General features: G+C 36.7%; 1 long non-coding RNA gene across 2 annotated transcripts in view; it reads left to right on the forward strand.

Moving 5' to 3' along the window:
• The first annotated feature begins 1,994 nt into the window (after positions 1-1,994).
• LOC109392599 (uncharacterized) overlaps positions 1,995-11,769 on the forward strand; it is a 53,224-nt gene continuing 43,449 nt past the window's right edge. For both annotated transcript variants that reach the window (XR_002126090.1, XR_002126089.1), the window contains exons 1-2: positions 1,995-2,035; positions 3,351-3,411. This is a non-coding gene — a long non-coding RNA (uncharacterized LOC109392599). The remainder of the gene's footprint in view (positions 2,036-3,350; positions 3,412-11,769) is intronic.

Here is an 11,769-nt window from a genome sequence, read left to right on the forward strand (position 1 = left end):
GCAAGGCAGGTCTACCTGTAACAAACTCCCTCAACTTTTGGTTACCTGGGAATGTCAATTTCTCCCTCATTTTTGAAGAACAATTTTGTCGAATAGAGGACTCTTGGTGGACAGTTTTTTCTTTTATCACTTTGAATGTATTGGCTCATTTATTGGCCCATTACCTTCTGGTCTGGAAAGCTTCTGGTGAGAAATGAGCTGATAATTATGTTGAGGATTCCTTGTATGTGATGGGTTACCTATCTCTTGCTGCTTTCTAGTTCTTTCTTTGTTTTTGGCGTTAGAAAGTCTGACTATAATGCATTTCAGTGTGAGTCTTTTTGAGTTCATCTTATTTGGAGTTTACTGAGTTTCTTGAAGTTTATATCATGCCTTTCATCAAATTTGGGAAGTTTTCAGACATTATTTCTTCAAATATTCTCTCTGTTTCCTTTTCTCTTTCCTCTCATTCTGCGACTCCCATAATGTGTATGTTGGTCCACTCAGTGGTCGCCCACATGTTCCTTATGCTGTGTTCACTTTTCTTCAATCGTTTTCCATTGCTCAGACTCACTAATTTCTATTACTCTATCTTCAATTTTGATAACTTTTTCTTCTTCCCACTCAAATCTGCCTTTTAATCTCTCTTGTGAACTTTTCATTTCAGTTATTGTACTCCAAAATATTTTTGGCCTCTTTCTAGATTTTGTATCTTTTCATTTTTGTTCATATGTCATTTTCTTGACTTTCTCCACATCTTCCTTTAGTTCTTTGACACTTTTATGACAGTTATTTTAAACTTTTTTTCTAGTAGATCTGCCATCAGTGCTTTTTCAGACACAGTTTCTGTTTATTTATTTATTTATTTTTCCCTTGAATGAGCAATACTTTATTGTTTTTTTTGTATGCTTGTGATTTTTTATTAAGAACTGGACATTTGAATCTAATAATTTGGCAACCCAGAAGTCAGATTCTCCCACTTTTCCAGAGTTTACTGGGATTTTTGTTGTTGTTGTTGTTTGTTTGTTTGTTTGTTTGTTTTATTGTTGTAGGCTGTTTCTGTCTGGAGGATTAGTCTGAGGTGTAAATGTAAGGTTTTCTTAGGTCTTTTCTGAGTTTGTATCTTTCCCTGAACATGCACAGTCATGATCTAATTTCTTCTGATATGCATTTGCTTTTGAATTTTATAGACTTTAATGTCTGGCTCATAAAAGGGGAAAAAGAGAAAAATGAAGGGAGGGAAAATGGCCACTGACCATTTGAATCACCTGAAAGTCATTTCAGCCTAAGGAGAAAGGACTTGTCACAATGGGAAGAGGTGCAACAATGCTGTCTCAGAATCAGAGTGATAGGACTGAGTGGAAAAGGAAGTTTGCTCTGCTTAATGGCAAATTTGAGAAAAATTTACAGAGGCTATAGTCAGTAAACAGTGGTAATAAAGTCCATGAGAAAGGAAGTTGTCCATGCCTTAGCACTGTGAGGTTGGTGGCAAACAGTCCTAAGAACCATTTCTCTAGCCCCCTCTCTGGACTGCTGGAAAATCGCAATTTGGAATTTCAGAAAGGATTTTTTGTCTGCACCTCTGAGATCAGAAGCAACAATCAGAGCACAAATCCCTGATATTTTAGAGGACTTTTTACTCACCCTCACCCTGGCTCCCACAAATTGTGTGCAAGCTTCTTCTGAAGTATGTGCATGGCTGCCTGCCATGGAGTTTGTAAGTAGGGAGTGAGTAGCAGCTACTGTATTCAGAGCTGAATTGGACTGAAATTAACCAAAATTTACCATCCAGGTCTTCCTCTGGAAGTTGCCTTTTTAAAAACCTTTATGAGAAGGTTATCTCAGAAGAAAACCACCCCCTTCTGCTCCCCTTCGTTATCAGCCATTAGACCAAGCCATAGATGCTATATAAACATAGGCAATTATGAAATCATTTTGATATGTGTTATTAAAAGTGCTAATATGCATATATAAGAAAGTATCACCTTTCTAATACATTACACCTACTTCTCTTGCAGAAATAGAAGACAAGAAAGTGACAAACACACAAGCAGAAGTAAGTTTTCTTATATTTTTATTTTAATCAATTAAAAATACAATTAGTTTGATTTGATGTGATGCAAAATATATCAATATAACTGTGATGTCAAAACTAGTTTGCTTTTCCTGACTGAACAAAGAGTAAAATGTGCCATTAAATTTCTCCCTCTAGGTTACCTTGATTCTCTACCTATGGAATGACACCCTCTGAAAAAAGTTATAAAATAAACCATTGTTTTTAGTGGCAAGGAATAATATTGATAATTCCAATTTAGTGCTTGCTTATGTATGATGAGTTAATGTTGGTATACCAGATCAAAAAGATGAGGGACAGGTACCTCTAAAGGGTTTTCTGGTGTGTGGAAACAAGAGCAGAATGTGAGGCCAGAGTCTCCACATATACATGTAAGAGTTCAGATAGAAAGTTAAAACCAGGGAGGTTAGGGGAGCTGATAATATAGAATACATAGACTACAAGGAAGCAAGTGAACTTGAACCCAGAAATAGAACAGATATTGAATACAATATATGCAGACTTAGGAGTCAATTCTCATGGCTGCATTAGTAGGCATATAGCAACACTCAAGAAAATGTAGAAAAAAAAAATAATAGAATTCTAAAAACTTAATGAGATTGTTTGAAAATGCTTTGGAAAATAAACTCTTACATAAATATAAAGTAGTTTTATTACTTAAGTTTACTACTATGTTACTAAACACTCTGTAGAATTAATTTCCTACTTGACTTTTGAATATATGTATGAAAATAAATACATAAGAAATCCTGGAAGTGATTGCTTCTCAAAATCAACCAGATTCTCAACCATGGATCAAAAATATTTTTTTCCTTACATAGTTGGTTGAATCTGCTGATGTGAAGGGCCAACTGTAGTTAAGTTTTGGGGGAGTCAAAAGTTATATTCAGATTATCCAATCCTAAGAGCAGGATCATTGTCTCATGGGCATAGTTTTTTTGATATATGTTGCCCTGGTCCTTATGCTTTTCTTTCAAATGGTAAGGATTGGTGTCTCTTTTTCTCTGTCTTTTAAAAACAAAATAATATTACTAGGTGAAAAAATAAAGAGTGATTTCAAGACTGCAATGGATGAAGAGTTTTATGATAAAATATACCCCATAGCTTTCTATATCTCTTAATACTGTACTATCAGTGGACATGAATATACTTACTCATTGATTAGAGTTCTATTTTGTGATGGGGAAAATCAGAAAGCTCTTTGAAATATAACACAATGTTAATTTCCCTCACAGAGCTGACGGCATTATCTTTTTATCCAAATATAAAACTTTTACTTTTTTCTTTTGGTCCACAGTCACAAAATGCATCCCCTAAGCAAAGGAAGCAGAGCGTGTACACACCGCCCGTCATGAAAGGTACTGTTCAGGTACTGTTTCGGGTTGTTTGAAGTATTGAGCTCATGGCTGGCAAGCTGTGTGTTCTCAAGGACCATATGTCTGCCAATTTGCTAGATCTAGTCTCAGTCTACAACTTAATAACGTGACTTTCAGTAAGATACTTTATCTATTTAAAACTTACTGTCATCAAGAGTAAAATAGGTGGTTGAAGAAGGGATAATTAGAGATGTCTCAGAATCTGTCTGGAAATTCAGATTTCCCAAAATAATGACGCTTCCTCACACATTTTCCTTGAAGAGATTTTCCAGAATCCCTAATGACTCTTGCCAATACTGTCAGATGATTGCCATTTTTTTCCCCTTGGCTTAAGCAAAGTAGAATTTGGGACAGATTTAATGTAAAGTGGTGCCTCCTTGCTTTTGGTCGGGAGCAGTTCTGAGAAATCCAATCAAATGGCTATTAGCTGTATATATAACAGCTGTTGAAATAACAACTAAGAATACTAGTTCAGATTCTGGCATTTCCCCAGAATTTCCCTCCAAAATTGGAACTGCTAAAAGAATATCTAAGTGTATCAGAATGTTGACCAACATAAATTCCAGGAAAGGCTTCTTTTATTTCTCACACCAAAATGTTCCTGACATAAGGCAGAGCATGTCCAATCCAGTAGCTCATGTTCCAGTCTAGTGCTTGGGCTCTGGGCCCAGTGGTCCCTCACACAGTCATCCGGCTTGGTTTCAGCTACAGGAGAGGCCAGCTGAACAGCTTCCTCTGGAGTCTTGAGAGATGTCTAAATCGAGAGTGAAATTTTCCACTCTCTATTCTCTCTAGATTTGGGGCCTTTTCAGGGAGGTGGGATATAAACGGACACATAAATAGCTACTTTCAGTCAACTTCCTTCCTGTGCAGCTATAAAGCACCACATTTGCTTGTTCATAAGACTGCCATAAATAATGCAATCATCAGCATTGTAGTTTATTCCAGGGTAATAATTGAGACCATCAAGCATCACTCCCTGAAGATAAATGTAATCATTTTGAAGATATTTTCCCTATTGTAAGTCACCTTGTGCTTTCAAGATATATCAGGTTTGGCATGAATGGGCAACGATGAAAGATATATGTCTGCTCATTTAATGATTTCCTCTGTTCTATTTAGGGTTAGTTTAACTAAATAAAGTAATACTGTTCTCATGTCCTCGGAGAATAATAGCATTATTTTTTAAAGGGAAATCTTAAAAGCAAGGCCCCAGAGGCTCATGATTTTCATTATATTTAGTTCTCAAATATCATAAGAATGTGGGATCCTAACATTTATGAAAGATAGTCATATTGCACATTTTATAACCTTACTACTGTCAGGCCCTCCAAGATGGTCGTTCATTGATAATCATTTTTGGTCATGGGTTAAAGGCTTGAGAAAGCACAGTAATTCTTTTAAGAGGCTATCAGAGTGTCATTATGGCCACCTAGGTCCTCGTTTATAACTAGTAAAGACCTAGGTAAGTCTCCTGCTTCTGATAAAAGAAAAGAGAAAGCTAAATCCACATGTTTTGTTTCATCTACCTGTCTCTAAGAACTAGAAATAAATATTTCAAGAGAAAATTAAGCAATGGTAACATATGGTACATTATGAGCACATTAAGAAGCTTCCATAAAAAAGATGAATTAGCAAAGGAAATGTTGTTGAGATACTAAATACAATAATACAATTGCTCTGAAATGCATAATTCTTCAAATTTCAGTGGAACATGCAATTATTGAATGTAAAAAGAAAGGTTTGCTGTAAAAGCAGAGCAGCAACAGGTGTGATTATGAGTTCTGAAAAAAATCACTGACAAAAAGACCCCAATGAGGGCTTCATGAAAGATCCAGGGAGTAACTGCTTAGTCAAACAAAACAAAATAAAAACAAATTAGCAAGATTCCTTTATTCTCCTCTCTTATTAGGTTGTGAGGTGTTATTGGGTACAGAGGCCAAAGTGGTTTGGCCTCTTTCAGTTACTATGGTACTTATGTCTCCAGCAGTTTTCGGGAAACAAAGACATATTCAGGTTACCTCCTGTAATGAGGATTTTATATAAAGGTACACAGGGGAAGACATAGAGCAGAAAAAACCAACAGGCACACTGTCGGGACTGTGCTATGACTCCCAAATTTGTATCTGGAGTCCTAATATCTCCTGAACTTCGGACTCCCTTTTCCAACCAGCTACCATTTTCTTCACTTGGATGTTATTAGACTTCTCAAATTTAATATATCCAAAGCCAAACCCAATGGCTCTTTTTCTGGTTTTCTCTATCTCAATAAAATGTATTCAGCTGTTGAGAACAAAAACCTTTGCGTAATCCTGACCCCAAGCCGTTACCCAACCTGTTGCCTACGCTTGTTAGCTCTAATTTCAAAATGAATCCCTTATCTGACTACCTCCCATATCTTCCACTGTTACTACCTTGTGCAAGCCACTATTCTTTCTTGTATGGGCTGCTGATGTCACCTTCTAACTGGTCTCCCTCCCTGCTTCTGTTATTGGTCCTCTACAATCTAGTTTCCATATGGAAGCCAGAGTAATTCCTCTAACTCACAAATGTGATCATACCATCTCCTTGATCAAAATCCTCAATGGCTTCCTGTAACACTCAGAATAAAATTAAAACTTCAACCGTGGATTACAAGTCCCTGAATGAGCTGCATTCCCATCTCCTTTCACACTCTCCCTTGTTCATTGGTGTCCAACATCGTGGACGTATTTGCTGTTCTTAAACATGCCAAACAGACTTCCATTTCAGAGCATTTGTTCTTTACATTTGCTCTGCCTTGAATGCTCTTTACCCAGGGTTCTCACAGGTGGCTCAGCTACCGTTACCTCCTAAGATAAGCCTTCCTTTCCTGGTAATTGCCCCTTCTATCATCATTATCTATGTCTTTACACACTGCCTTATTTTTTTCCATAACACTCATCATGATGTACCTAGAATGAGGTGTCCATGACAAAAGTTTTGTTCATTTGAGTAGGCCCACCACCTAGAATCTATGCCTGGCACATAGCAGATGCTCAATAAATACTTGTTGAATAAATGAACTGTAATGAATAGGGGTATTCAGCCACATTGTCATCTGATCAGAAACAGGTATCTCTTGAGCTTTGTTCTACTAATTGTCATAGTTGTGACTCTGCTTCTGTTTCTCTTTACGTCTCTCTCTGCCTGATTCTCTCTTAACTTTTTTGTTTCTACTTATTCATATGTTTTTGTTTTTCTAGTTTACTTTTTCAACTCCCCTTTCCTCTGGCTAAGGAGAAAATCTGGTTTGGTAAATTAGTTACCATCCAAAATGGTGCAACAGTTGGGCTGGATTCTTAAGAAAGGTCATCTCATGGACCCCTGGAACAATTAGGAGGTTGAGTTTGGCTAGGGACTGGTTCCTGGATCAATTAGTTCATGGCCAGTGTGGGAGCATCATATGACACAAACAGTGGTAATGTAAATAAAGGGATCTAGGTATGGCTTTTTTCCCCCAGGGGTGTTTCATGACTTGTCCAGCATATTTACTCCTAGAAAGTAGTAATAGATTTAATACTTGGTCTGGCCATCTTTCTAGTCATAAATTTGTAGGCACTCAAAGTTGTCAAGTACCTTAAAGGCTAACTAGTACAACTATCCAGTAATGACTGAATTCTTTTCACTGCATTTAACCTTAGGGTATTAAATTGGCTATGTTCTCTTGGAGATTCTAATATATTAGGCCTGGGGTGGAGCCAGACAATAAAAAGTTCCTGGTGTTTCTGCAGCAGCAAGTCTAATGATTGACCAGGCTCAAATATCTAATCACCTGCCTAACATGGTTTTGTTGTATCACAGGTAGATATCTCATAGAGGTCAACGAGATTCTAAGATCAAAATTAACATGTTCAAAACTGACCCTTCAATCTTCTACACAACAAATAGATTGTTTTCCACTGTCTTTCTCAGGAAATGGAATTTTCATCTGTGTAGGTGCTCATTCCTGAGTTTTGGGAATCTCCAGTGACCCTCTCCCTCTCCACACTCTGGTTAATGGTAGAGCACTAGGTCTTGTTGATTGCACCCCATTAGATTTTCTTCAGTTTTCCTCTTCTTTTATCTCCAGGTCCATCACCATACTTCAAGTCACTTCAAATCATCTCTTTGCCATCTCTCCATCTAATCTTTCTCTTTTCTCCTTTCTCTTTTCGCCTCCCATTCATTTTCTATAGGGTAGCCAGAGTGAATTTTTAACACAAAAAATGATTATGCTACTTCCCAGTTAAAACTCTTCAATAGTTTGCCATTGCCATTAGATAAAAGCTCTATTCCAGAACAAAGTTTTCCAAGCTTACTGCCCTATGTGTCCAGTCGACCTCTCCTCCCAATACCTACTAGGTCCCAGCTACACTGGCCTTCTGCCAGGTTCTGAATACGTCAAGCTCTTTGCTGATTCAGGAAAGACCTTGCACTCATTTTTCACTCACCTAGAATGTTCTCCCTTGCCTCCATCTTTCCTCGTTCTTCATTTGGCTAACTCATATTCATCATTCAAGCCCTGTCCTGAAAGGTCAGTTTCTAAAAAGAGCTTTCCCTAACCCTCTACTCTAAATTCTCTATAGTCGCAACTCTATATTAATAATTATAAATTCTCTGTATTCTTTCATTGCAAATAATCACAATGCCCAATGTTTTATTTAGTGTCTATCCAACTAGACTGGAAGTGATCTATGTGAGTGATTGTGTGGCAGCAGTGACATTGTCTATTGTGTTCTCTACCATATCTGCAGGGCTTAACATAATGCTTGGGACATAAGGCATGCTTATAAATACACCTTTAATTAAGTTTTTAAAATATACCCAACACTAGTGTTGGTGCATGAATTATTTCCTTGGGATATCTACCTTTTCTCCGATTTGTCTATTAGAATGATATTTTCTCTATTGAGGACCCTAGAAATTTGTATTCTAGGATTCTTGTTCAATATCTTATTACTATTGGTGGCAAATTTTAAAATGACAACTATTTAAATGTTTCAAGACATCTATCAGGTCCTTGTCTCACCATTGATTTCCTTCTTTCCAGGCTAAATATCTAGATGTCAAATATGCCTTCCAGTTAGTCCCTCCACATTCATTCTTAATCCCCTAATAAGCTCCACTTTGCCTATATCACTAGAAGTGCATCATTTAAAATCAGCCTAATATTTAAAATGTGATCTGACCAGAACCGAGTGGAGATTTAAATTAGGCCTGTCATCTACTTCATCCTAGATAATTTAATTCTCTTAATGCAACTCAAAACCTTATTAGCTTTCTCTGGTAGCTATATACATTGGTGATAAATAATGAGCTTACAAATAAATTCAATACTTTCAAGGCTTTTTCATGTATTGCTTTTAACCCATGTTATTCACCATGCATTCCCCATTTTAAAATTATGTCCTCTTTAACCAAGAAGCAAAACAGTGCTGTCATCCCAATTTTTCCTCTTGTTAGAGTGAGGCTGTCACATGAACATGTCATATTTTGCATGGTGATTCTATCATCCATTCTATTGTCTATTATCTCAATTGTGTGTCATCCATGGATAAGATAAACTCATCTTCAATATTTTTGTCCACATCTGCTGTCAACAGAGCAAACAGAAAAGCGCAAAAGAGAGGGCCTGCAGCACACTGATCTCTCTCTGCTTGCCATTGACCCCCTCGAATCCATCATTCAATCAGTTATCATTACATCAGGATTCTATCCCTTAAAAACAGAGGGTATTATGAACACTCTTGTTAGATGCATTGTTATATTTTAGATATCTTGTGCTGACCACTTTCATCTATACAGATGAGCCATAAATTTATAATATATATTATGTATAAAAATGACAGAGGTTGAAGTTTGCATAGAAAACAGACTCACTTTTCAATTACCGTACTATGTAATATGATGCTTTATAATTATATCAGTAGGAAGTTCTGAAGATTATCAGAAAAATGATAACTGACTATTGAATACCCATGTGCACTTGTCTGGTGTTTATGTGGTGGTCAGCCTTGTAATTTACAGAACAGTCAATTAAATTATTGTTGGATAGCTTGAATCATGTTTTCAGAAAAGCAAAGTAGGTTTGAATCTTGGGACAGGAAATGGCTGACTCATTTCCACCCCCATTTTGTGTTTGTGTGTGTTTTACTGGAATGCAAATGTCTTCAGTTGAAGAGAGTAGAGCAAGTGCTATTGATTTAAAAGAAAATCTGAACATGACAAAAAGCAGCTGACTGAAAAATGGCTTTGTATAGCAGGGCATCTTAGTATTACATTACCATTTTAATGCATAGCAAGTCAGTTTTTCCTGTACTTCTGATAAATATTTTCTTCCTTTCATTCTTCATAATTTCTTTAAAAGAATAGCTTAGCTACTTCAGTGTCCAGAGGTTGTTCTTTTGATATGTTAAATAGGTCTTTGAATGCTTATGGCATTGTAACGCCTACATTTTTTTTCCTCCTAGGATGGTTGTGATCCTGATATTTTATCTTAATTTAGCTTCTTTTCATAATAAAGCAATAAATATAAATAAGAAATAAGCCAGGAAAGGGAAAAAAAATCAAACTAGCCCAATAAGAAGCCTACAGCAGTTTTTGGAGGGTGGTAGATGACAGTGGCAAAGATGCGATGTGTAATATTAACTGAAGGATAATCTTCAAATCAGAGAAGGATATTGATCATAATAATTTCATGGAACCCCACATTAAAACAAAAAAAACATGAACTTTAGTGGGCAAGTGATCAGGGTTCAAACCTCAGGACCACCACTTATTAAATGTTTAGCTTCAGCAAGTCAGGGAGTTTAACCTGTTTCTCTCCTCTTGTCGATAAAAGGGAGATAATACCTACCACCCAGGATCGCTCTCAGGACAAAATGAAAAAAAAATGTATAAAGAGAATGCTTAGAACAGGCAAGCACACAATACATGGGAAATAATTTGAATATTTAGTTGAACCTTGGATCCAGTCACACACACGCATCCTCCGTTTCCACAGAGCCCTGCAGAATGGAGGAAGGAGGAGGGTAAGAGGCAGAGGAGGAGTGAAAGGACTTGGAGGAGAATGAAATACCTGATGGAGCTTTGCTCTCAAGTCAGTGGATATTGAAAAGTCAGGGTTAGAAGTGCCTGGTCCTAAGAAGCATGTGAATTACCAAGCCTTGCAACATACACTCCACTTTTATTTGTACTAGTCTTAAGTGGATTTGTGGATTTAAATTTTGATCTTTCACTTTCTTTTTAACAAAATCTGGCTTTTGCTTCATTTCACCTAGCTCCTCTCCTCAGACACATTTCTCTTATTTACCAGCTAACTAATAGCCCTCTCAGAGTGTTGATATTTAAAATTAATAAATTTTGTATTTCAAAAACGTTTAAGAACAAAGTGATGGTTAATGGTGAATTTGGGGGCACTAAAGAAGGTGATACAATAAATATATGCAACCAGAGTGATGAGCAGGAAATCATGGCATGTAAATTCAGCCTAAAATTAAACGACATAGGTAGAGTAATGATAATTATAACGAGTTGTGATCAATTCACCCTTCTTGATTTCAAGCCTTGTAGAATTGTGACTAAAAAAATATGCAGATGGAATAAACTAGTCTGTTCTCATTAATCTCTGCACATTGAAAATCTAAGGCAGAAAGAGGAGGCAGCAAGATCTTTAACTTCTCATCAGGCCATCTCCTACACACTGCATTCCTTTTTAAAACATTTCTAGCCTCCGTGGGTGTTCTCCAGGTATTGCCTTTCTAAATCATGGCTTTTTTTGTTTGTGCTGGCTCCGTTTATTTACTGTGTAGGGTGGGGCTTATTTATGCAACTCAAGAAATGTTTTAACAGATTTTAGATAACAAGGGACTTTCTAAATATACATGTATGTGTCTTCTTTATTTCTTTAAAGAAATATTCATCTCTTTCCAGATCCACTTCCTTCACTTCTGTTTCATTTCTTCCACTAAGTTTTATGTTCATCTTTTCTCATGCCTTTGAATGCAGAGGGCAGGGTCATTTTGGAGACCTGATATAAGAATGTACCTTCTTGAAAGTCATTGAGATGCCCTGTTTTTCTGAGATCAATATCGGGGGTGAAGCAAGAGGAAAATGTCAGCAAGTATGAGTGGACTTCATATTTTATATCATTGTCATGGTTTATTAGGTTGAAAGTCTAAAGGATCTTGAGGTGAATTAAATTGCAAATTTGAAATTTGAAACAAGGAACTTAATTTCATGTAGTGCCACTTACACTTTGAAAAGGAGACCACTATTTGTTCATATAGTTCAATTCATGTCTCTCTCTCTCTCTCTCTCTCTCTCTCTCTCTCTCTCTCT

The sequence above is a fragment of the Hipposideros armiger genome, unplaced genomic scaffold (assembly GCF_001890085.2).
Source record: "Hipposideros armiger isolate ML-2016 unplaced genomic scaffold, ASM189008v1 scaffold_338, whole genome shotgun sequence".
Taxonomy (NCBI): Eukaryota; Metazoa; Chordata; class Mammalia; order Chiroptera; family Hipposideridae; genus Hipposideros; species Hipposideros armiger.